This window comes from Echinops telfairi, unplaced genomic scaffold (assembly GCF_000313985.2).
Source record: "Echinops telfairi isolate 266 unplaced genomic scaffold, ASM31398v2 ScPeMD7_7412;HRSCAF=8450, whole genome shotgun sequence".
Taxonomy (NCBI): domain Eukaryota; kingdom Metazoa; phylum Chordata; class Mammalia; order Afrosoricida; family Tenrecidae; genus Echinops; species Echinops telfairi.
In genome coordinates, this window is record NW_022111312.1 from 17,719,130 (window position 1) to 17,746,040 (window position 26,911).

The 26,911-nt window shown below is 53.0% G+C and overlaps 1 protein-coding gene across 4 annotated transcripts in view; it reads right to left on the reverse strand.

The window, feature by feature from the left end:
• Positions 1-26,911, reverse strand: part of RIMBP2 (RIMS binding protein 2) — a 96,398-nt gene that overhangs the window by 56,744 nt on the left and 12,743 nt on the right. For all 4 annotated transcript variants that reach the window (XM_030887439.2, XM_045296821.1, XM_045296822.1 and 1 more), the window contains exon 2: positions 23,249-23,378. The gene's annotated coding sequence lies outside the window, so the exon portion shown is untranslated. The remainder of the gene's footprint in view (positions 1-23,248; positions 23,379-26,911) is intronic.

Genomic DNA, 26,911 nt, shown 5'->3' on the forward strand with positions numbered 1-26,911 from the left:
AGAGCTGGGGGTCTGGTCCTGGGTCATCCTTCGGGTCTGGAAAGGAACTCAGCCCCACAGCTCGATTTTCAGATAAACTACAGACCGTCTATAAGGGGCGCAATAACACTAAGAAGGTCTGCACACCTTACCGCAATCGGTCATTGGTGGTATCTAGGGGAGCGCTGATCCAAGAACAAGGCTCAGAGTGGTCAGAAAACGAGGAGGAATGGAAACGGGGAGGGCAGGGGAGAAAGGGGTGCGTGATTGTGGCAGAGCATCATCTCCTGTCAACCTGAGAAGGAGAGGAGTCTAGCCTGTCAATCAGGTTGCACCTTGATGGCCTCATTTAGAGCCTCGAAGGAGATAAATAGCTCACTGGAGGCCAGATACACAGACTCTCCCCGCGAGACATTTCTGTTAACAAGCCTCATGGAGCTACGCTGATAGAGCCAGAGCCCTGGAGCAGGAGAAGCCATGTGGAGACCCACGCCAGCGCTGAAATGCTTCCACCACTGCTGGATCCACAAGACTTTCTACCTACTGGCCTGTGATCTTCCTGCATTTGGCATCATTGCATGTGTTGCATGAGTCTGAAGAAGAATTCATAGATTGGTATCGGACATATGGTTTAATATCGGACTTACGGACTTGACGGAGTTGGCTGGAATGTTTTCTTAATATACAATTACTCTTTGATATAAAGTTCTCTCTTACACACATATGAGTCTCCCCAGATTTGTTTCTCTAGTTTACCCAGACTAACACAGTGAAGTTACTTACAGTGGGAGAATGACAATCAGCAAGATGAAACAAAATGGGTATGAAGTTTTGACTGGAACACACCTCCAACCTCAGGGTGGTGTCCACAGTTGGCCAAATCCAACTGGAAAGCAAAGTGCACAGAAGATGGGCGATATGCCATCCACAGGCCCAAGCCCTGGGTCACAGGAAAGGGCAGAAAGAGTGGGCAGGAGTCCAAGAAGATGTGAGAAATGCCATAACACAAGGGTGTTGAGAGGAAGCCAGCTCTGCTGGGCTTTCCTCTCCATTTCTTCATTTCTTGGTCCAAACAGCTGTGTCTGTCCCCCAGCCCAAAAGCATTTGCAGACCAGGACATGGGGCTCTCCGAAGAAATATGCCTCCATTGCATCTACGAGGACATTGGGTTGGATGAAAGGGGAGCCCGTTTGCTGGACCCAGTTAACACGCTCAGCTGTGTCACCAGGAGTTGAAGGCAGAACAGGAGACTCCTTCTGAAAAGTCAGCCATCGGAAACTATGGAGCCAACGACACAGAGGGGACTCCGGTGTGCAGAAGCTCGTCTCCTCTTAGACCAGAGAACTAGACGGTGCCCGGCCACCACCAGCAGCCCTTGGATGAGGGCCACCATCGATAAAGCCTGATGGGAGGAAGGAAGAGTGTGGAACTGGACCTCAAATTCTTTAAGTCCACAGTTATTGGTCCAATGGGCACCAGAAGACTCCCAGGAGATGTTATTTGAGACTTGAACTGGTTACTGGTTTATAAAGTACACATACATACATGTATAAAGTAAAAAATATCACCCATAAGTACTGAATCACTTTTAAAAAATAAATAAAAGCATCCATGGAAGTTAGATTTTATACCAACGTGCACTTGTGGAGGTAGGTGGAGCAACCTGCCCATCAGGCCCCAGTCTGATGACGCCTCCTGGGAGGAGTGGACTTTTATAAGAGCAACACTGGGGACCACTCCCTTCTTCCTCTGTCCCTTTGCCTTCCTGCTTGCTGGGACGCTGTGCCTGCCTCCAGAGGTGGCCCCTTGTGGGCCACCAACCTGAGAGCTGCCAGCACCCTGCTACGTTTCCCCAGACTCTGCCCCCACCAGCCTGTGGTCTCCCTGCTTCCCCCCTGACCCCTCAGCATCACTGGCCTGAGGCTACAGAGCATATAAGCTGGCATCAAACCCACGGACTTCAGTTGGATACAGTCCGATACTAGTCCATAGACATCTTGATATGAAGTGACTTCTTGATGTAAAGTCCTTTCTTTACACATGAGTGTTACTGGTTTTGTCTCTCTAGACAGCCTGCCCTCGCACGCCATCTGTGTGACCCAATGTCAGTAACCACTCAGACAAAGATGCGACGTAAGACGCAGAGACACACACATCCACCTATGTAAGTCAGCACTTGAAGGCAGCTCAGCCACCTGGAGAGGCCAGCTTTGGAGGAAATCCTACCGACTGTTCCTTCTTGTCCTGACCTTGTCTGTGGTCAGCCTGGTCCCTGTGCTCATTTGAGGGCGAGTGGGGCTGACTCTAAAGTCCCACCTCCTCCATCTGTCCTGACTGACTGGTTTGTGGGAAGCTTGTTAGCCTCTCTGCGACTTGGTCTCCACATCTGGGTAGCAAGGGCAGTGGGGCATCTACCCCTCAGCTCACCATGATGAAGCAGCCTGGCATGCAGATCGGCTTAGATGCTGCCCCACCTCGAGTCTGGCACAGCATGGAGGCCTGATTATTATCAGCTGTCATTATCATCACCACTGGGATGGCAATTAGCCATCATCATCACTTGGATGACAATGAGGGTTTGATGCTGCTGCCCGAGACTCAAGACAAAACCATCACGCCAGCAAACATTTCTGGGGCTGCAGCAAAGTGCTTCTGCTGACAGAGGCCCCCATCCTCCCTCATTGTCTCCCAGAGAACAGCACGCAGGGCCTCGGACCCATCAGCACGCAGAGAAGCCCGAAAATAAGCATCTCACAGTTATGATCAGCTTGGACATATGGGATCATAATATTTTGTGATCGCCAACAAACACACCTCTCTCTGCAAACAAACACAGCTGCCGGGTGGGGCTGGGCCTCTCGCTGCCTCAGACTCAGCAAACACTCTTCTCTGCCAGGCACTGGGGACAGCCACTAGCAACAGGGATGGCTGTGAAGCCGGGTTGACTAGAGAAACAAACCCAGTGGCACTCGTGTGTGTGTGTGTGTGTGTGTGTGTGTGTGTGTGTGTAAGAGAGAGCTGTGTATCAAGAAGAAATTGCATATCAGGAGGACATCCCAGTCCAGTCCAACTCAAGTCCATAAGTCCCTCTTCAGACTCACGCAGACACATGCAATGATGCCGAAGGCAAGAAGGTCACAGTCCGTTGGGTGCAAAGTCCCATGGATCCAATGGTGGCGGATGCATCTCCAGGGCTCTGGCAGCAACCAGGGTCCTCCAGCAGGAAGGCAAAGGCAGAGAGAAAGGCAGAGGTTCCCAGGACACTCCTTATGAGAAGGCCAAGGCCGCAGGAGGCGCCATCAGGCTGAGACCTGGTTCACAGGCTAGATTCCACTGCTACAGTTTTATATATCTGCACGTTGATACGAAATTATGTAACTACCACAATGGCCACGGCAGCCTCCCACTCACACAGGCCAAGTGTTCACCAGCCCAGTGAACTACCACAGCTCAGTGCCAACCTTCAGCACAAGGAAAATGCATCTTGTCGGAACACAGAGGGAGGGCCGAGAGGCCAAGGAGAGCATTGGGACAGAAGCTGGTAAGTCCTAAAGAGACAAAGTCTTAATGTCTTGCCACAAAAGCATAGAAACACAAACTGTATTAAATACAAATATCAAAAAGCTACCGTTTCTCGATACGCCCTTCAGCTAGGTCTATACACTTCTGAAGGGAAGTTTCCATCTCTCTCCCATCTTCCTTTCTGGCCACCTTTGAGGGCAGGGGAGGAGTGCCCCCTGTGGGTTTCCGAGACAAACTCTTTACGGGAGCACACAGCCTCCTCTTTTGCCCAAGAAGTGGCTGGTGGTTTTGAACTGCTGACCTTGTGGTTGGCGGCCCAGCACATAGCCACTGTGCTATAGGGTCGCCATGAGTTGAAATCAACACAGCAGCTTGAGTTCGGTTTGGTTTAACCTTCCACTGGGAGGAAGACGAGGTTGTCTGCCCCTGTGAAGGCCGGCATCTTGGAGACCCACAGGGGCAGTTCTACTCTGTTCTATGGGGCACTGACTCGATGGCACTGAGTCTTTTGGAGAATCAAAGTATCTGTTTTGGCATCCTCCAGGGATTCAAAATATGTCCCTTTGCAATATTTTAGTTTTAGTTTAAGGGACAAAAAGCAGTCTGCAGAGGCAAGCTCAGGGCTGCAGCATGGATGGGGTCGGGTTCCCAACAACACTGCCCTGGGACACCCATGCGCAGGTGCACCGCCGTGATGGAAAAAGCCTTGGAGTAACTTTCCTGGCCTTTTCCTCGCCAACACGGTTTTCAAATTTTGTAAAACTTCTTCCTAATAAGCCCCACCTTCACCCTGTGTCCTTCCAAACTATCTTTCATGACGACACACTTTGAATCCCCCAATAGTCGTCATCACCTTCTGAGCGGACCTCTCTGCCTTGAATTTCACTGGCCCAGCAGAGCCATGCCCCTAACCCCTCACCGCACCAGGACCTCTGGTGGTGTTGTGGTTCTCTACTGGGCTGCTAACCACAAGTCCGGCAGTTCAAGACCACCGGGCACCCCTTGAGAGAAAGAGAGGTTTTCCCCTCCCGTAAAGAGTTACAGTCTCATGAACTCACGGAGGGTGGGGGCAGTTCTTCCAAGAGCCACGGGTGCAGCACTTTGCAGGGTACAGAGCTGGGGCCTCAGGGAAGGGGAGCCAGGCGAGTGGGGGACAGCATGGCACCAACTGAGAGGCAGCAGTATGGGGGACACTGGAGGTGGCTCTTGCCCTCAGGGATCTGAGTGTTCTAGGTGGCGTGGGTGCCAGAAGAATGGGCAAGCTGTCCTGGAAGAAGCACAATCAGAATGGTCCTCGGCAGGGCAAGACTTTGTCTCACATCCTACGGACAGGGGATCAGGAGACACCGGTCCTGAAAGGGACATTACGCTCAGTCAGGTACAGGTACGGCCCACCATGAGAAGGACCGCCACAGTGGCCCCAATGGTGATATCCCACAGGGCAGCAGTTGTGAGGATGGCGTGGGACCGGGCAGGGTCTCCTACCACTGCACATGGGCATTATGAGTTGACTCAAGACCCCTAACAACCGTGAGGTCAGACCGAGGGGGAGGAGCCCCGTGACAGTCGCGCTGCAGCCTGGCTGTTTTCCAGCTCCGTCTTTCTGAAGGGTCCTAGCAGCTTAAAGTGGCTTGAAAGTCACTGAAAACGACCAGGCATCAGGGACTACCCCACAGCTGGTCTCTTAGAAAGTCATTACATTTCATGCTCCTCCCACCCGAGGGGAGTTTGTAAATTAACACGGAGCAGGAAGATCCCCACCCACCATTCTCTGCCTGAGTCCCTGCTGGGGAAGCAGCTGTCCACACACCTGCTCAGCACTGGGAGGGCCTCCAATTCGGGCTCCCGAGTCTTCAGAACCCTCCCAGGTCAGCCTGTCCCAGGCAGTGGGCCTTCTCCAGGGGCCCCTCTTCTATTCTTTCCCAAAGCTTTCCTCTCAACCCATCCACGCTGACCACGCTTTCTCTCACAAGCCCACTTCCACGGGACCTGATCCACTACTGTTCTCCGTGGGCCTGCCTTCCCTGAACAGGTGCTGCAGGCTCCCACCCCCGCCCCATAAACAGGATCCGATGGAAAATGGGGGTTTTCTTCTGAAACGGTACTACGGTCATGCCGAATCACTGGGCTTGCCAGCCGAATGCCCCGAGCTATGGAGAGAGTCGATTAGGCTCAGGGACAACTACAGGAAGATGATGCCACCTGAAGCGAGACCAGACTCTTGAGATGGAGGGGCCAATCCTGTCCCTTACAACTTCAAAGTTATTTGAGGGCCATAAGTAATTTTTTTTACAAAGTCACCATTACCTGAATAAAATGCTTTAAAATGTTCAATGTCACTTCAGAGCCATGTGTACATGCCGAAAGAGCCCCACACAGCTCGAGAGCAGCGGTCTGCCAGCCCTGATCCATGATCTAGGATACCTTAGGGACCGGGTCCCTGGGTTGGCACCTGAGGGCACCCATCCCTTCGGGCGGGGAGCTCAGAGGCAGCTCTGGTTTCCCTTGCTGTCCACATCCCAATGTTGGGGCAGGTGTTGGGACTTCCTGAGCACCCCCGGAGACCTGATCTATGCAGTAACACAGGACCCTGGTGCCCCTGACAGCATGCTGATATCCCTGTGCCACGGTGCCCACCTGCCCCCAACCAGCCAGTCAAGCGCTCCTCCGAGAGTCCCTGGATAGACTCCTGGAAAGACCCAGACTACCAGCCTCACTCAAGAGGGTAAAGTTGATAGTCCCTTATGTTTAAAGAGGCATGCTGGTACTGCTGTGGGTTAAGTATGGACTACTAACCGTAAGGTTGGCAGTTCAAACCCACCAGCCACTCTTTGAGAGAAAGATGAGGAATCTGTTCCCATGAAGATCTACAGTTGATATGGGGTCACTGTGGGTCGGAATGGACTGGATGGCACTGGATTTTTCACCCAGAAGGCCACCCACAGCTATTAGGTCACTGGCCCGGGCTATCAGTCACAGTCCCAAAGCAGCCACCTGCCAGGTCTTTGCTCAGACGTGACAGTGGACAGAGCTCCTATCACCCCGGGAGCCCCGGGGCCTTGCTCACGCACACAGGTCAATGCAATTACCCCCTCACTTCCTCCTGGACTGAGAGGCACTGGGCTGGGACACATCCATCATGCCAGAATCGAGTCACATCCATGGGCTGGAAATTCACTTACTGCCCAGCCTGGCCTCTAGTCTGATATGCTAATTGAGTTTGTCCTGAAGAGCAGCGCTGAGCTACCAGCCCCCACACAGCACGCAGCCTGTCACCTGCACACAGGGCTCAGAGAAGCACCATCAAAGGTGTGCTGAACCTCTCGACACCCCCCCGGGTGTCACCCTGCTGTTGGTAAAGGCTCTCTGGAGAGCAGCCCCCTTATTATCACAGGGACCATCTCCCTGAGCAGCTGCTCAGTGCCAAGTCTGCAAGTGGATGCGGTGCGCACCAGCCAGCAGGGGCAAAGCCACAGGGCTAAGGCAGCCCTGCACCATCTCGCTAGCCTCTGGCCTCGGGGGCTGTGGTGGTGCTGCAGGGTAAGCGTTGGCTACTAACGGCAAGTTCAAGCCCACCAGCCGCTCCAGGGGAGAAAGATGAGCCTGTAGAAACCTACATGAGGTGGTGACGTGTCAGAATTAACTCATAGCTGTGGGCTTGGTTTGGCCAGAAAGATCTGAGATTTGGTCTTGGAAACAGTCACAGGGGCTTATGCAGAAACTAATACCATGTGTCTTTTGGTCTCTTGGCTGCTGCTTCCATGGGCACTGATTGTGGATCCAAGCAAGAGAAAATCCATGACATCCTCAACCTTGTCTCCATTTTATCAAGATGCTACCACCCACTGGTCCAGTTGTAAGGATCTGGATCTTCTTTACATTGAGTTGTAATCCACACTGAGGGCTGCAGTCCTTGATCTCCATCAGCAAGGGCTTCAGTGCTTCCTAACTTTCAGCAAGTGAGGCTGTGTCACCTGCATATTGCAGGCTAGTAAACCTTCATCCAATCCTGATGCCCCACGTTCTTCTTCTTCTAAGCCAGCTCTCTGATGAATGAAGCAATCTGCTGCACGGACCTCTTTAGAGCGTCGGAGAACAAAGATGTTACTCTGAGGACAAAGGTGGGCGTGACCCAAGACATGGCTCTGTCCACTGCCTCACATGCATGTGAGTGTTGAACACTGAATGGATGCAGTTGAAGTGTGGTGCTGGAGAAGTATATTGGAAGTACCATGAACGCTAAAAGGACTTGGGGGAAAAGATCTGGCAAGAATGCTCCTTAGAGACAAGGATGGCACATACTCTGGATGTGTCATCAGGAGACCAGTCCTCGGAGAAGGTAAAGTAGAGGGGCAGCGAAGGAGAAGGTCCTCAAGAAAATGGATTGACACAGTGGCTGCAACTATGGGTTTGGGCGTGGGAACATTGTGAGGATGCTGCAGGACCAGGCAGTGTTGTGTTCTGTGGGGCACTCGGTCACTATGGATCGGAACCGACTCGATGGCACCCGACAACCACACAGCACAGGAGCAGCACCCAGGCAGGGCACTGGGGCACGGGGGCTCCTCCTGTTCCCTCTTTCTCCCCACAACCTGCCCTGCCCATGTCAGCCAGCCCTGGCACCAGTTCCAGAGGAAAGTGGTGCCATGAGCCAAGCTGACGACCCCGCAGGTCCAGGTCAGGTCCTGAGTGCGGGCTGCTTCTTTCTCACCGTCTGTCTGCTGCATGAGGCCCTGTGCTTCCCAGGAGTGTCCTTTCCAGATGTGCAGGTGCAGCAGACCCAAGAGAGCCGGCTCTTCCTCAGGAGCCATTGGCAGGCGGCCCCGGCTTCCTGTGCTCCCTCCGTGTTCTGCCGAGTGTGGGGCACAAGCCAAGGAGGCATTGGGTGTCCAGGAGCCAGGGCCCGAGCAGAGAGGCACTGAGGAGGAGTGGCTGAGCTGTGCCACAGAATGGTAAGCAGGGCCTGGGTACTGTCTATTGTCACAAAAGAACCAGCACGGTGCAGTCCCAGACAGGAAGCACCCACTGTGGCAGCCCGTGGGTAGAACCCTGACAGGGTAGATCCCTTCTGCCCCATGGGGGCTTCACGGCTCATCTCGAGTACTTGAAGTGTGTCATCAGGGGGACCAGTCCCTGCAGGAGGAGACATCACACTTGGTAAAGTGGAGGGGCAGCGAGAGGAAGAAGACCCTTAACAAGACGGGCTGGCACACAGCAACACCGTGTGTCCTCCTGTTATCTGGTGTCGCTGTGAGGGAGGGCTGGTGGCCAACACCTCACCACCATCACCACTACCTCCTCTCCGAGGCAGTGGAGTACGTAAGCACTGAGCCTCAGGGCAGCAGTGCAGGAGGCCCAGACAGGCCCAAGTGACCAAGTGGAGGTGATCCATGGTTGCCATGGGCACAGGGGTAGGGTTGGGTCATTGCTGGAGGGGGTGGCAGAACCCCTGTGAAGGGTGGCACAGGATACCTCCGGGGACAGCAATCTGTGGTGGTGGCTGCCCAGGATGAGGGACAGAACAAATATCCCTGAATCTACATGGAAAAGAGGTCATAATGTCAAGGCTCTTGTCACACAACGGGGGCCTTCGAAAATCCCATGAGAATACATTAGAAATAACACGATCTTCCTGTGAGCTGTTTAAAGCCCCCTGGTGTGTGTACACACACACACACACACACACGATGCAGCTACAAGCTCATGACAGACTGAATGAAGAAGTGAGGATATACACCCTCGCCGCCCTGGAAACCATTCTAAAAGAGACAGAGTACATGTGACTGTAGACAGGCTCATCCGTCCCGGCTGGCTTCACTCCGCATGGAAGCTGCTCACCAGCCCTTGCTTCCACACCACTACTGACAGGGTTTCGGGGCCACCAGTGAAGACCACACCCACTGCCGTCAAGGTGACCCTTGAGTCAGAGCAGGACGGCACCCCACGGGATCCTCAATGGCTGATGTGTGGGTATTCAATCACCACGCCTTTCTCCCAAGCCACCTAAGGTGGGCTCAAACCCTCAACCTCCTGGTTAGCAGCGAGCTTGCACAGTGACCGTCTGCAAGGCCAGGGATTCCACAGGAGGGAAGAGAGACGTGCAGGCATGCAGGTTTGGACCGTGAAGAGCACACAATGCCCTGAAAATATAGCAAGTGCTTCTGGCAGCAGGGCAGGAATGGGGTGGGGGTGGGAATCAGAAGGGAATTTGTAACGCTTAACTGGTCCGTCTGTTCAAAACCATAAGCCGCATGGGGCTAAAGAGCTTTCAGCCACCCAAGATCAGAGGCAGGTGGCAGCTAATGTCCCACCAGAGTGGGTAGGTCCTGGCAGTAAGGAAGGCATCTCCTCAGAGAGAACTCCCCAGGGCGGGTAACACTCCCCGACAGCAGGCTGAACATCAGATGCCCTGGGGAAGGGCCATTGTTTTCCTGGGCCTGAGCACGGTGCTGCAGCTACTCAAGAAATGACTGCTTTTAAGGATGCAGGACAGACCTTTTAGAAGTAAGTGGCATAGTATCTGTAATCCACCTTGAAGTCGTTCAGCAAAAATGTTAGATGATAATGACTGAGGTGGTTTACAGAGCGAGATGACCGACAATAGGTAGGTAGGTAGGAGGGCAAGCAGAGTGTGTGGGTTGGTAGACAGCCGGACAAATGATAGGGAACTAGATGACTGAGACAGGCAGGTAGCAGGTGGATGATGATATAAACAGAGGTAACAGACTGACCACCGACCTTCTCTGAGACCCTGCGGTGCCTGTTGCATGTGAGCTGTCTTTTCTGCATTCTTTAATTCACCCAAATTAGAAAATGGGCTTTATGACTAATTGCTACCATGGCTTCTGCTTCCGCTGCCAGGAGACCAGAAGTGGATGGTGCCTGGCTACTGTTACTGAACATTTTAACACAGAGATTCCATGGGAGAATCCTAATCAGAAGGAGGGCAATGTCGGACAGAACCTCTAAATCTAATGGAATCCAGACTTTCTGGAGCCACAGAGGCTGGATGGACCCCCTGAAACTTCTGTCCTGAGATCATCTCTAAACCGTAGGCACCAGCCACACAGGCCTGCACCACCTTGAAAACTGCTGCCACCACCAACAGTCTCCTTGACGGTCCTTCTTCACGGTCTCTCCCTGCCCCAGCATGATGCCCAAGGCAGACTATGGAGTGCATGTTTTCAAGAGTGAGACCTTCGCCCCATGGCCGGAGCCTGGCTTTCACAGAGTCAGAAGTAAATACATCTAAAAGTCACAACAAATAGCTCGGCCAACCATGACAAACAGCCCACATCCCTTCACGGACACCCAGCGCTTCCTGCCTCAGGAGAACTACGCTGTGGAAGGCATTCCTCAAGCAAGTTGAGTTTCTATATATCAATGGTTCTCAACCTGGGATTCGAATGACCCTTTCACAGGGGTCACCTAAGACCATCAGAAAGCACATATTTCATAATATATAATTACATATGGCTTTGTGATTAATCACTATGCCTTAATCATATTCAATTATGTTCAATTCGTAACAATGAAAATACATCCTGCATATCAGATATTTACATGACGATTCATAACAGTGGCACAGTTACAGTTATGAAGTAGCAACGAAAATAATTTTATGTTGGGGGGGAGTCACCACACATGAGGCGCTGTATTAAAGGGTCGTGGCATTAGGAAGGTTAAGAACCACTGCTCTATATAGACAAGCTTGCCAGCCTACAGTGACCCCACAGGGCAGAGGGGACCTGCCCCACAGGGCTTCCAGGCTGTCATCTTCACGTCTCTCTGCCCCACAGTCAGGAATGGAAGACGGCCATTCTCCTTTTACGTCTTCAGCACTTCCACAGACCGTTCAGAGCCTCTCCTCTCCAGAGCAGGAATCATGCCCCCACCTGCTGCTGTCCCCACACAGGGCTCCCCGTCCAGGGGCTAGACCAGCCCAGCAGGCTCAGAGTGCAGGGAAAGGCCGCCTCCGGATGCCCTGGGAGGCTGAGCCTGCATTTCCAAACTGTCCTCACTTTGTTTCACATGGACTTTAGGTTCCAAACCTCTCCCCTTTCCTTAACACACCACCACCACCAGTTTCCCAGTCAAGCCAGGCATCTCCTCCCACAGGAATAAGCCGTTGTATGTGCCCGAGGCAAACTGATGACAGCCATCAAGACAACTGAGAGCACGGCAGCATAGTTTCTAAGGGCTAACAAGCCAGCAACATCACGAAGATGTAACAGGCTCGGCATGTAAGATGTAGAGGGAGCCCAACGGGACTTAGGGTGCATACACTCTTTCTTTAATTGCCACTTAATTTAATTCGCAACTTCGCGTTGAAGTTGAACGAGTTTGTTATGTTATTTTAAGGGGAAATGTTCAAAATATATGAAAATGCATAAGCTCTATGAACCAAATAAAGGAAATAACCACACCCACACACATACATATGCACTCAGTCACACACAGACACACAGGCACACATACATGTGCACTCAGATGCAGACACCAGCACACACACAGGCACACATACACATGCATACTCACATACATATGCACTCAGTCACACACAGACACACAGGCGCACACACACATACATATGCACTCAGATACATGCAGACACATAGGCAAACACATATTTACATACATAAGCACTTAGACACATGCAGATGCCTGTGTGCACACAGGCATACACGTTTGCACACATTTAAACATGCATTCACCCTATGTACACATGCCTGCACATATGTGTACACATGCATGTCCCTGCGTGTGTGTATGCACATCTGCACACACGTACAAACGCAGGTATGTATATATACATGCATACCCCTACGTACACAGATGGGTGCACACGCACGCACACACACAGGAAAAGGCTGCTCAGAGTTGCTAGAAAATTTCCATGAACTTTTTGAAGCCCCTCGTGGATGTATATAAGGCCACTGTTGTGTGTCATTGCGATGCTTCCAGCTCACATGGACCCAGTAGGACAGTCACATTGCCTGTGCGTGTCCTGGGCATCATCTGCCTGGGAGCCAGGTCTTTCTTCCTCAGAGTTACGAGGAGGCTCCAAACACAGACCTGTTAGACATCAGTCAGGCACTTCACCCCGTGTGTGTGTGTGTGTGTGTGTGTGTGTGTGTGTGTGTGTGTGTGTGACACACACACACCTCACTACTCTGTCTCCGTTGCAAACCCTAAGGCAGGATCAGTGCATCCGAGTGCCTTGCTCCTGGGGTGGCGAACTGGTCAGCCATGGATGCTGGCCTGGGGCAAAGCCTGAGCCAGCCCTGTGTTCCTGCCAGCACCAGATGCCGGGGCACCACCATGGCAGATATGGCGTCGGCAAGCAGGAAACCCACTTCCTGTCATCTCCACATCTGAAGGAGACAGTCAGCATAACCCCTCCGGGCCCCTGGGCTGCCCCTACACTGCAGACATTGTGTGCCCTAGGGTTTCTGTCCCTCGCCAGCAGAGGGCCCCGCGGTCGTGGGTCGTTTGTCATCAGCCCTGCAGGCTGGTCCTTGGCTGCAGACCTGGCAGCGACACAGCCGCCTGCAGGTATAAACGCAGCTATTAGCAGTGCTGGCAGCCAGGGTGCCCCTTGCTGCTTGGCTGGGAACGGGCAGCAGGCTGGCTGACGGCCTGGGTGTGGAGTCCACACGGTGCCCTGGGGAGTGTTGGCGGGGGCAACTCCCTGAGTCTGGCCTGATCGCCCACCTGCCCACCTGCCCTCACAGGGCTGCTCTAGGGGGAACGGGAAGTGGTGGAGCCGACAACACAGGGACCCAGACTCCAGTTCTGTGAGGAAGTATCTCCTGACAGTTAAGGAACCAGACCTGCAGCCCCTGGCATGTCACAGGGACAGCTCTGCAGGGCCACAGCAGGTGCTGGGGCAGGTCCCACAGTAGCGGCAAGGCAGCTAACTGCCAGGCCAGGAAGAGACGGACCTCTGCATGAGAAGCAGCTGGGACCCCTCCCTGTCGCGCCTCCCACCCTTGCCACCCGAGAGCAGGTGGCTTGCCCCACCCAGGATTCCCGATGACTGACGGGTGAGCACAAAAGTGAGAGGACTGCTCCCAAGGAGTGGCTGCGGACCCAGGCACCCTGCGGGACAGAGGAGAAGCACCCCGTGTTGCTCCAAATCACGTCTTTCCATCAGCAAGAGGCTGATGGGTATGGATCACGACTTTGGGGATGGCAGCGGACACTTTAGCCACCGTACCACCAGGGGATCCTACAGGAGGTGGGGAGGGGGGGCCTTCAGAGGGTCTGTGGGAAAGCCCGTTTCTCCAGGAGCTTTTGAAGCCCATCTGCTTTGAGGTGACACACTTCAGCCCTGACGTCCAGTGGGAGGTGGCCAGCAGGCCCAGCACCCGGCTGAACCTGTACCATGCCTGCCTGTCCTCACTTCACTTGCCAGTGTGCTTACATGCCTCTACTTCCAGTAAGATCCTCCTCCTCGCCTGGTAAAGTAAAGCTGCATTTTTTACCGATTCTTAAAAGCACGTCGACTGGAAGATGGGCACCCTGGTGGTGCGGTGGTAGAGCGCTCGGCTGCCCACCCAGCAGCTCCAAGGAAGAGACAATTGGCATCTTCCCACAGTAAAGATGGCGGTCTCAGAAACAGCATAGGGGGTGGTTCCCCTCCGAAAGACATGCACACACGGCCGCCAGATTGGAGTGCCTGCAGTGGGGCCAGACAGGGAGGAGCGGGCTTCTGTTCTGGAGGTTAACGTCGGTGTGTGGTGTCCTCTGGGCTGTCAGAGAGGGAAAATGACCCCTTACTGCAGCACAAAGACCCCCTTTATTAAGTCAAACAGGACGAGCCCAGGACAATGACAAAAACAGATCATCCGGATGAGGGAGACCATGGGTGTGAGGCCCTCAAAACGGTGCCCAAGGATTCACTGCTCATAAAAACCCAGCCATTGAGTCAGTGCCGACAGGGAAACTGCCCCTGTGGGTTTCCACGGCTGCAAGTGTGTATGGGAGCAAACAGCCCCGTCTTTCCCCCTTGGAGCAGCTGGTGGTTTCCAACCGCTGATCTTCTGGGAAGCAGCCCTGCATGAAGCCCACGAAGCCACCAGGCTCCCACGGTTCTGCAGAACACAGAAACCTCCACACAATCAGGATGGAGCAGGTCAAGTACTTGCTGGGCCATGATGGGGGTTGGTCCACTACTTCAGTTAAAGGTCTTTACAGCTTGGCTCAGGGCCTTCGGCCACCTTGGTCAGTGCATGTGACTCCTGTGGGGTCCAGCAGCCCAGGGCAGGGCAGTCCCTCCTGGGCTGGCCAGGGAGAGGGAGCGTCCACTTCTCAGCACGTTCTGCCTGAGGACCACGCTTGCTTGCTGCTGGCTGACAATCAGGGGGACTCATGAAGCTGGGGCTCACGCCACATGAAACGGCCCCTCAGCGGGTCAGGCCTCTGGTGGGGCTCCCAGGGCCAGCCTGTCCCCAGTCGAACTCCCAGCTGCTGCTGGGCCTTCAGCTACAAAGAAACCCAAGCATGCCTAGGCCTCTGACTGCGGCCCGAGTTCCCCACACCACTCCTGCAGGTCTCCAGATCCGGTGGCAACTTGGGCAGCCACTGCTCAGCCACTGGGAGCCACCAGGAAACAGGAAGAACAGCCAGGGCCCACATTCTCTCATTGCACAGCTGGCACCTATGAGCAGAGTTGCCATGGAGACCAGACGCGTGCGCTGACAGGCCAGCCCCAGGTAGAACATGAAACTCCCTGTGGCTGTGGCCCCCAGCCATCTCCTCTGTTTTGTCTGCACTCTGAGATGCTGCCCTGTTGCCTGGTTACTAATGGGCAGAGGGCAAGCCTAAGGGCTGGGAGTGGTGGGCAGAGGACACCCTGACCTTGGCTCTGTGCACTCAGGGGTGGGGAGAGTCGGGCAGGTGTGCTGCCACACACCGGCCACCTCACACACAACAGAGCACTGTGTTGCTCGGTCCTACCTGCTCCTCATGATCCAGGCTCAAGTGTGGCCCAATGCCCAATGCCATGCCACCTCACCTAGGGTCCCCCTCCCCCCTACCAGTGGCCAGCCCCAACAGTGCTCTGTGCTGGACCCTACCTCTCCCTGAGCTTCTCTGTAGATGTAGGTCTACAGACCTTCCTTCTGAGTCTGTTAGTCTGAAAGTCCACTAAACCTGCCCAGCAGGGTGATCCTGCGTGATGGCCTCCTAGCTGTTCCCCAAGCCATGGAATCTCAGCTTCCCTCTGCCTGAGAGGCAAGCACCGGACATCACGGACCTTCAGGACCCTGCCCATCGCCTGAGAGGCCCAGGACAACACTGCTGGGCCAACAGCAGCTGGCACAAAGACATCGCCATCCACAGAGCCTGTCCCTTAGTGTCTGTATCCCTGAGAAAGTCAAAGTGGAGTCGCAGAGACCTAATTGCTTTGGTGAGAAGAGCAATGGCATATAGAGCCCCCTTCAAGAGCCACTGTAGCACAAATAGCATGGAGCGGAGACTGTCAGGCCTGGCGCTGGACCAGACAGGAAACCGAGGCATCTGTGTGCGGACGGGCAGCTCATCTACTCCTGGCCACAGAAGCGGCCTCTGCTCAGAGCCACCATGAGCTGCCTGCCACAAAGCAGTGCCTGAAGGTACAGATGCTGCTGCCTGGTGCCCTCGAGTCATCTCCTCTTCACAGTGACTCCGTGTGCAATGGAGCAATGGAGTGCCAGCCCCACAACCTTCCCTATATTGAGCCCAGGGTGACAGCCAGAGTCCACCCATCTCTTTAAGGACCTTCCTCTCTCACTAACCCTCTACTTTACCTGCTTCTCTGGGGACTGATCAATCCCGATGGATCACATGTCTCGAGCGAGGTGAAGGCACACCTCTAAGGAGCATTCTGGCTGCACCTCTTCCAAGACAGAGCATTTGCTCTTCTGGCTGCCCATGGTTCTTCCAGTGTGCCACACCTCAACTCACAGGCAGTCTACCTTCTTGGTCTCCCTGACTTGCACATGACTGAGAACACCTTAGTCCTCACACTCACATCCTTGCTCCCTAACACCTTAAAGAGCGTGTGCAGCAGGTCTGCCCGGTGTAAATCGTCGTTGATGTGTTGACTACTACAGTGAACCCTCGCCACTTCACGCTTCGACTTCCGCGGCTTCACTCTATCGCGGTGTTTGCGTAACAGCGCATGCTCTGTCATTACTGCCACTGATTGGCTCATACTGTACACGCTTCTGTCTGCATCGCTACGTATCGGAGCTACGTATCAGATGCATTTTTGCTTTTGTACAGTGTACTGTCATTGTTTGCAATTTTTAAGAAATTTTATCTAAGCCCTATGATGGCTCCTAAACGAGCTGCTTCTTCTAAGCCCTTCTGACAATAAAAATAAGCGCCAGAGGAAGATGCTCACCATCCAGGAAAAGGTAAAACTTTTGGATATGATCAAAGATGGCAAGAAAATCGTGGAGGTTGCACGCCATTTCGACTTGAATGAGTCTTCCATTCGCTCCATCCGTAAAGAGGAAAAAAACATCCGTGCTACGGCTACTTTCACTTTCAACAAGGAAGCAAAGCGCATCATGACAAGTAGTAATAAGTTCATAAAAACGGAGTCTGTCCTAGCCGTTTGGATCAATGACAGGCGCAAGAAAAATATTCCATTGGCTTGATAGTCATCCGGGAGAAGGCAAGGCAGCACTATCAGCGTTTTACAGCAGACAAACCTCAACCAGAATCCTCTTCTGCAATCCTCTATGCTCTAACTACGAAAATATTTGATTTACAAATAAGGAATCCTACTTCGCAGTATTTCATTTATCACGGTAGGGTCTAGAACCGATTAACCGCGATAAACGAGGGTTCACTGTACGTCCATGGGTGCTGACTGAGGACTGCACAAAAGGAAATACTAGACAACTTCAGTCTTCGCCCCATTCATCAATCATGAGGTTGCTTCTGGGTCCAGATGTAAGGATGTTCCTTCTGTTGGGGTGTAATCCACGCTGCAGGCTGCAGCCTTGGTAAGTTCTCACATTACAGCCAAGCCCTGGGGTTCCCAGCCTTCACCCTTTTTGCCCTCTCTGTAGACCCACCAGCAATGGAGGATGCCAGTTACCCTTGAAGGGCCCCCAGAATCCAGTGACCCCACACACAAGGGAGCAGGACACTACCTGGTCCCTCCCCCTGACCAGCTGCAGAACCCACCGCGACCTTGCTAAGGTTTTCATGGGCTGATTTTCAGAAGGCAATCACCAGGCCTTCCTTCCTAGTGCATCTTAGTCAGGAAGCTCCACTAAGACCCAGGCGCATGAAGTGCATTGGCTGGGAATTGAGACCACATATCCTGTGTAGACGGTGACGGTTCTACCCCTGCATCTCCAGTGGCCCCAGCATCCACTGCTAGCTCACTCTGCCCCCACAAACAGACTGGGGTTTCTCTCATGTACACACACATATTGAAAGAGAAAGCCACTTCAACACTGAAGCCACGGGTCTCATGTGCTGGTTTTACTTGTTTTTTCCTGTTAAATATCCCAGTAAAAATAAATAAATATACCAGTAAGCACTTGGCTCCAGATGGGTTTTGCTCGTCACTCATGTCCGTTTGTTTCGTTGTCTGTAGATGGCGCAGCACCGGGCAGCCTCTCACTCTGTTGTACGCAGGGCTGCTGAGTTGGAACCGGACCATAGCACCCAAGGGCGGCACACTCAGAGAAATGCTAGGTGAGTTGGTGAGTTTGGTAAAGACTGCACCTAGCAGCTCGTCACAAAAATCTCTGGAAATGCAGAGAAGGCCAAGTTCCTCCTCCCACCCCCGCCCCTCTGTGTGGGTGTCCTGCAGCTCCCGCCTGGCAACCCTGAGGGTCTGAGCACCATGCTTGTCTCGGAGCAGCTGGCAAGGGCCGGAGTCCAGGCTGCAGCGGGGCTGATTCCTCCCAGCCAGAGCAGCCCTGTCTTTCAACAAATATTTACTGTGGAGCAGCTCTAAGGACAAGGACAGCTGTGAGCACACACACACACCCCAATCCACACCCCTGCGCACACCTGTGGGAGCCACAAAAGCACAGGGCAGAGGGAGTGCAGACGATGCTAGCCCCAGGACACGGCATGGCATGCTAACCCTGCGGCCTCACAGCCCCAAGACGGGCTCTGTGTTAGCAAAGCAGACGGCGGTAGACATGCAGGAGGGGCTGTAGGAGGTTCGTGGAAACATGGAATTGAAAGATAACGGAAGTTTTCCATGGAAGACCCTTGTGTATTCTGTGTGTGTGTGTGTGTGTGTGTGTGTAAAAAGCAAACATTTATGTATGTGTATAGATATATGGGTGTATAAATTAAATATATTTATATACATATAGATATATAGAGAGAATAGGCTCCTAAACTTATTTGGCCTACTTCCCCCTTCTCAGGAAAAAAAAAATCATTCGGTCTCCCCACCCCATCATCCCTGCACTCCCAGAAATTAAAATCATTTATGCTGTGGCCCATCACCCAGGATACAGTGCAGGCAACCGCATACAGCCCCCCTGCTTCTGCATCATTCCAGCACTGCTCCCCAGAGGGTGGGAGTGCCCACACTGGGAAACACTGTGTGTTTGTGTACACACATACATACATATATATATCATTGAAAACTATGTACAGCCTTGAGAAGAATGGGGATTCTAGAACACCACATTGTGCTTATATGAAACCTGTCCATGGATCATGAAGCAGTTGTGCAAACAGAACAAAGGCATACTGTCTGGTTTAAAATCCAGAAAGGTGTGCACCAGGGTTGTCTCCTCTCACCACACCTATAATCATCAGAGAAGCTGGGTTCTATGGAGAAGAAGAAGCACCAGGGTTGCAGGGAGGCTCACTAATAAGCTGCAATGTACAGACGACACAACCGTGCTTGCCTGCTGAAAGCACTTGCTGATGAAGATCAAGCCTGCAGCCACAGTGCGATTCCAACTTGATGTGAAAAAAAAAAACAAATTCACTGCCATCGAGGCACTTCTGACCCAATCAGACAGAGTGCAACCACTTTCACCACGGTAAATGGAGGAAAGAGTACAGTCGTCGCGGATTTCATCTTCCTGGGATCCACAGTCAATGCTCACGGAAGCAGCAGTCAAGAGCACAAACAACACATTGTATTGGGTCAATCTGCTGCAGAAAACCACTTTCGAGTGAAGAGCAAGGAGGTTACCTTGAAGACTAAGGTGTGCCTGACCCAAGCCAATGTACTTCCAATCGCCTCATGCATGTGAAAGTTGGACCTTGAATTAGGCAGACCAAAGAAGCATCGATGCATTTGAACTGTGGTGCTGGAGAAGACTATTGACAGTACCATGGGCTGCTAAAAGAACAAACAGATCTGTCCTGGAAGAAGTGCAGCCAGAGTGCTCCTTAGAGGCAAGGATGGCAAGATTGTGTCTCACATACTTTGGGCGTGTTGTCAAGAGACCAGTCTCTGGAGAAGGGCACCATGCTTGGTAAAGTGGAGGGGCAGCCAAAAAGAGGAAGACCTTCGACAAAATGATTGGCACAGTGGCTGTATTGATGGTCTCAAACATAAGGAAAGTTGTGAAGATGGCCCAGGACCAGGTGGTATTTCCTTCTGTTGTGCATAGATAGGGTCAATGCAGTCAGAACCCATTTGACGACACCTAAGACCACCACCACCACCACCACCACACACACACACACACACATACACACACACATGGTTTTGGGGGTATCCCATGGGGATTGCATTGTTTTGGGGAAGACCTGCATATGCACATGACACAAACCTGGAGCCTCACAGACAGGCGTGGACAAAGGTACCCCCCACCCCCACGGCCACCCCCGGCAACGTTGATCACTATGCTCGCAGCACAGACAGGCTCCACACATGACAGAGCCATTCACTGCCAGCACTGGTGACCGTCTAGAAGCAGGCCATCCACTCCCCCTGCTGACCTCCGTCCAGTTCCTGCCTCACCCCACCTCCCACCTGCCCCTAAATCCCCAAGGCTCCTCTCCCAGCCAGCAGCCTCCCCCTGACACAGCATCTGGGGCAGGCTGGCAGACCCTATGCATCAATGCCGCTGGCCCACAGGCAGAGTTCTGGATGGGCCCAGCTGACACACCCTGATGGGGAGAAGTCTGGCTCTAAAAGGAGCTGCAGAGGTGGGTGGCAGGGATGTTTGCAACAGAGAAATAGAGCATCTTCTTTCAAAGCACAAACCACCAGGTGGTGTCTGAAAAGACACTCCACCTCACTAGGGAGATGCAGATGGTAACGGCTGTGCGATAGCCCCTCGCCTCCCTTAGAACAGAGATGATCAAAACCCAGAGGACGAGAGGTGCAGGCTCATGGGCTTATATGGAGAAAGGACCCCAAGGTGGGTAGAAAGCAAGGTGACCAGCGCTGAGGAGAGTCCCTGGGACCCATCCCTGGGATGGCCATCACATGACTACCTGACCAGCAAGCACAACCCTTGGCACAGATGCCCAGAAGAAGGGGCGGGGGTGGGGAGCATCTTGGTGTTCCTTGAAGCCCCAAGGTGGAACGGAGCACGACACCAACCAGCAGTGCAAGGCGTGGGTCCTGACACATGTCCAGTCCTAGCATGGGGTGGCCCTCCGTGTAATGCAGTGTGTATGCACACACACTACAGGAAGTCAGCACGCCCATCTAAAGCCCAGGGTAAAATGCAGGGATTCCTACGGTCTCCTGAAGGCTGCCTGAACGAATCCCCCCCACCCCAGGGTGGGGGAAGCTGTGATGACCCCCTCCTCCTCCCATTCACCCAAGCAGTCCCCTCCCAAGCCACCCGAGCCACCGACCGAACACCCCCCACTCCAGCTCCAGAAAGGCACGTGGCCTGCTTCCTAATTGCTCTCCATCCGTGGTGAAGTAATTCAAACATTCCCTTCCCTTCGGAAGTGAGAACAAGGGCTAAATTTAAACGCAATAAGTTAATGATGCATCTGCAATTCCAAGCAGCCAACAATCTATCAGAAAAATCAGCCCGTTCCAAATATAGGACAGAGTCACACACACAGATCCTCTCCACAGCGGCCGGAGGACAAAAACCGAAACCGCCCAAGCAGCCAGTGCTCAAAATAGCCCGCCCGCCGCGCTCTAAGTAGCAAGGGGCTTCTGGACCCTACAGGCCACACAAGACGCCTGGACTCAGAAACTAACAAACTTATAAAGGATGTCCGCCCCACCCCCACCCCTTGCCCCAGAGCTGAGATCACCCTTGGGAATGTGCTGTCCATGAGACAGGCCGAATCAGGCGACACCCACACCCTGTGGCCAGTGGCACCTGAGGGAGACTGTAAGTGTGCCAGGGAGGAAGACGGGCACAGGACTTGGGAATTTCACCAGCACCTCCCAGAACAATGATGAGTGGCTGCAGACCCTACATCCGCTGTCCCAGGAAACTGAGGGCAGGACACGTGAATGAGACTGCTGGGTGTGGAAGGAGCCCACCAGCACGTTCCCCCCATGTCCAGGCTCTCATCACCCCAACCTCACTGACTCCCAGCTCCACCAGCAGCAGCATCACTACCCACCCACCTCCGTAGGGCCCCGACACACCCACTGGGATTTTCTGCCACGACTGCCCAGCCACCCTCCTCACCACCCTCACCACGTCTGCCACACTCTGTCACCATCATTGTCTCTGCCACTGTTACCCTACCTGACCTCCACCTGTTGACCACCACCACCACCCGTCACCACCAGTCACCCTACCTGACCTCCACCTGTTGACCACCACCATTACTCCTGTCACCATCATCACTGTCACCCTAACCCTAAGTTCTACCATGTTGACCACCATCACCACCACCATCACCCGAATCCTTACCTCGACTATGTGTACCACTGGTTACCACCACATTCACTGGAACCTGGGACTCATTCCTTTCTCTCAGAAGTTAAGTCCCAATGTCACACCCAGAGAGGGGACTGCAGGTCTGGGTGGTTGACCTTCTGCTTCATGCACAAAGCATGTGCCTGCTGGCATTCACCACACCCACAGCCTAGCCAGCCATTCCGGGTGAGGATCGCTGTGGTGAGCAGCAAGATGGTTCTCCACGAAAAACCACACAACCACCTAGCCAACTGCACCCCGGCCAAGTGTCTCCCAGACACTCAAGCCAAACCTACGCTCCGGTGCAAACAGACCGAGCGCGCCCACACACTGAGTCTGTCGGCCATTCTCATCCTAAAATGCCAGCTCCCCCTCCACCTCCAGGTCACTGGAGTCATGCTTGTCACCTCCCTCACTCCCACCCCAGTCCGTCCCAGTGCCCGACAGCCCTCTAGGCCCAAACCTGCAGATTCTCTTCACTTCCCCCACTCCCGCCCGGGCAAACCCCCTGGTCCAAGCCTGTATGGTGAATCAGTCATCTGGACAACGCTGTCCTGCTTCTCCTCTGCCCCACCTCCACTCAGCGCCTGCAGTGCTCTCACAGGCAGGCTTACGCATGTCACTCTCTTCCCTGAAACCTGCCTCTGCCAAACAGGCCACCGCTCCTTCAGATCAGACAGGCCACAAGCATGTCACGCAGCCAGCTCTGCCTTCGCCGTGCTGGCCACAGAGCCTTTGCAGCACAGCCTCCGGCCTCCCTGGGGAGCAGGCGCAATTGGCTTTGCTGCTCACTCTCTCCTCCTCTCCAACCGACCTACCCCCAGCTGATCCTCATTGAACACACATCTTGTCTCAGGTTTTAAGAGCTAACGCAAGGACAGAGCTTCCCGGGCATCAGGACGACTTACCTAGTGAGTGCCACGTTGGGCTCCTGCTCAGCTCGGGCACCACGGGGAAATCCCTGGCCGGCCAACTGGCCGGCCAGTCAAATCTGTCCTCTTGACCTCCTGATCTCAGGTATAGTGGGATATGGCTCACCTGCAGGGAGAAGCACAAGGAAATGACTGCAGGTTGGCTCTTTTGCCTCCTGTCCCCTCTCCAGTCCACGAGGCAGGGACATGTCATCTACTTTCTAAGTCAGAACATTCCAAGGTTCAAGTCCTGCTCTGGCCAGCCTGAGACATCTTCACCAAACGTCCCGGTGTAGAAAGAAGCACTCCCCACCTGCACACAGAGCTTGCACGTGAGGCTTTGTGCAGAAGCAGCGTGTTGCTGGATCTGCCAAGGAAAACTGGACATGTGGCTAATTATCCAGAATCACACGGTGGCCACGCCATGGGCTACAGAACCATGTAATGGACACATCGTGGGCTACTGAATCATGCAATGAACAAGTCAGACTACAGAACCATGTAATGAATATATTGTGGGCTACTGACTCATACAGAAGACATGTCATGGGCTACAGAATCATGTAATTAATATGCCAGGACTACAGGATCAAATAACGGACATGCTGTGGAGACATCATGGGCTACACCATCATGTGGTAGAGACAGAGTGTGCTACAGAATCACACAGCAGACATGCTGTGGGTCACACACAAAGGGGGACAGAGCCCAGACCCACGTCACACACACACACACACACACACACCCCACTGCATGCCCTTCATCATGGAAGCATGGATGACCCCACGGGGGTTATGAGGAGCATGAGGAGGGGTCAGACAAGTCCTGAAGACCATAGCACTGCCAGCAAGCCCACCCCACAGACTCCGGGGACGCCACCCAGGACCAACCCAACAGACTCTCTCGAGGGGGAAGGGATCCTCCCTTAAATCCCCGAGGTGGCACACGCCATCAGAACATCTCCAGTTCTTTCTCTCTTCCCTTGACTCTGGTCCTGTTTTACATCTCCTTAGAATCACAGAGTAGACGGAAGTATCTTGATCTTCTCAGAGAACTTACTTAGCAAAGACAGGGAATAAAGAGAGTATCTACAATGCAACTTAGAATTGGAACACCGGGGAGGAGATGAGCCAGTCAGGGTGCGATGTAACAATGATGAGAAATACAACTTTCCTCTAGTTCCTAAATGTTTCCTCCCCGCTCCCACTACCATGACTCGAATTCGACCTTGCAAGTCTGGCTAGACCAGAGGATGTACACTGGTACAGATAGGAACTGAAAATACAGGGAATCCAGGGCGGATGAGCCCTACAGGACCAGTGGTGTGAGTGGCAAAACAGGGAGGGTAAAGGGAGAATGGGTAGGAAGGAGGAAACCGATTACAAGGAACTATATGTGACCTCCTCCCTGGGGGACAGACAACCGAAAAGTGGGTGAAGGGAGACGTCGGACAGGGCAAGATAAGACAAAATACCAATTTATAAACTATCAAGGGTTCATGAGGGAGTGGGGAGTGGGGAGGGAGGGGAAAAATGAGGACCTAATTTCAGGGGTTTAAGTGGAGAGAAAATGTTTTGAGAACGATGTACAAATGCGCTTTACACAATTGATGTATGTATGGATTGCGATAACAGTTGTATGAGCCCCTAATAAAATGTTTAAAAAAAAAAATTGGAACACACCACACAGTGTGAGCAAATTTTAATGTATTTCAATGTAGCAGACGTTTGCCAAGTGCCTCTCAAGCTCGTGGTGGTGGTTAGATCCACAGATAATAAAACCACGCCCATGCAGCCCTCACCACCTTGGGGTCCACACATGGATGCATGATGGTCATCCGAGCTAGACCGGGATGAGGGCCAGCGGGACCCAAGAGGAGGTGGGAGGGGGAGGCGTCCAGACAGGAGACGGGAGGGAGACCTCTGGTAGCTGCACTCACGACACAGAGGGACCGGGTGGCCTTCACAGTAGAGAGGTGTCACAGGGAATAGTGATGATGAGAATCTGCCTGTGGAGACCCGCCCCAGGCCCACATGCATAGATCAGAGGCTCAGACACTCACCTCACCCATCCTGCAGCCAAGCTACCCATAGTCCAGCCCTACCTGACAGCGACCCTGTACACAGCAGGGTACAGCCAGCTCCCACGGGATTTTCCGTAGCTACTTCTGGGTAGACACCAACTTCCAGCCTTTGGGTTTACAGTCCCTCAGGGTCTCCTCCACTGAGGCTGAACCTGAAACAAGCACACTGCCGTCCAGTCATACTGACCCACAGCGACCCTGTAGGGCAGGGCAGAACTGCCCCTGTGGGTTTCCAAGACTGTGACTCTACAGATGCAGTGGCCTTTCCCGCCCAGAGTAACTGGTGGTCGAACTGCCGACCTTGTGGTTTTCAAAAGTCTAACAAGTTTTTTTCCCCTGAAGGTCTTCCCTTCAATGTCAAACGCCTGGTCTCCCAGCAGTTATGGGTGGGGCTCAGGATTTCTCTCTAAGCCCCTTAGTCTACCTTGGCTTCAAATAAACAAACTAACAAAAAATGTTTTCCTTTCAGGCAATTCCGATCTCTGTCCAAATTCTTAATAGCCTGTCCCCAGTACCCCAGTGCTGAGGCTTGCTTGATGTGATGAGTCTTCATTTCTCATTGGACCTTTGGCCTTCTACATGCAGATGCCAAGTCCAGTCCACAGAAAGCCAATCGTCAAAACTGCGGCAGTGTGCGTCAGCTCAGAGTCGAGCCTCTTTCTCCTCATTTGGGCAGGCTCTGGTCATCTTGGCCATAACCATCCATGCTGGGTCAACTGGTACCAGCTGTAAGCTTTGAGAATCCACACCTACCTCCCACTGCCCACTCTGCCACCAGGGCTCCCTGACATTGTCTTTGTGGAAAACAGTCAGTGTGGACAGTAGAAGCTCAATGAAACTATCAAGTCTAGCCCAACTGAGACCACCACTGACACCCACAGGGGTGGCAGGAGCAGGCCCTGAAAATTCTCTTACGTCAGCAAGCCTCCAACACAGGAGATAAAGTCAACGCACCACAGGAGCCAGGGGGAAGAGAAAGCACAGCCAGCCAGAGAAATGTAAAAGGCAACCTGCAAGGGCTAGCACACCCAAACCAAAAGCAAGACGTTTTAAAAAGACAACCAAGGACCAAAAAAAGACATAGTTGTGTAAAATGAAATTTTAAACGGTGCATTTGGAAGATAAAAACTCGACAAAATTCCCTAGAGTGATAGCAACTAGAAAAGAAAAAGAAGGGCTTTAGAGATCAATCCAGATGGTGCATTTTTTTACTTTGAAGATTGTCGGAAAGAAAAATGGTGGATTGGTTTAGTGAAATACTTGTCTGAGAACAATTTCTAGAACTCAGAAAGGACCCCATAAGCACTTATGAGAGTCATGAGCCCTCACAAGATAAGACGACGACTCTTGCTAAGTGAAGTAAGTCAGGCACAAAAGGACAAGTACAACATGAGTCCGCTGAGGTAAGCAATAAAAAAAAAAAAAATGACAAAGGGGCATAGGGAAAAAGCTACTATATACAAACATTCTTGGGGTGAGGACCAGGTAGTATGGCAGGGACCAGATCAAATGCAGGGATGCACATGGTAGACAACTGGGGAGGAGGTGGGGAAAGAGAACAACAAAAAAATGATGAA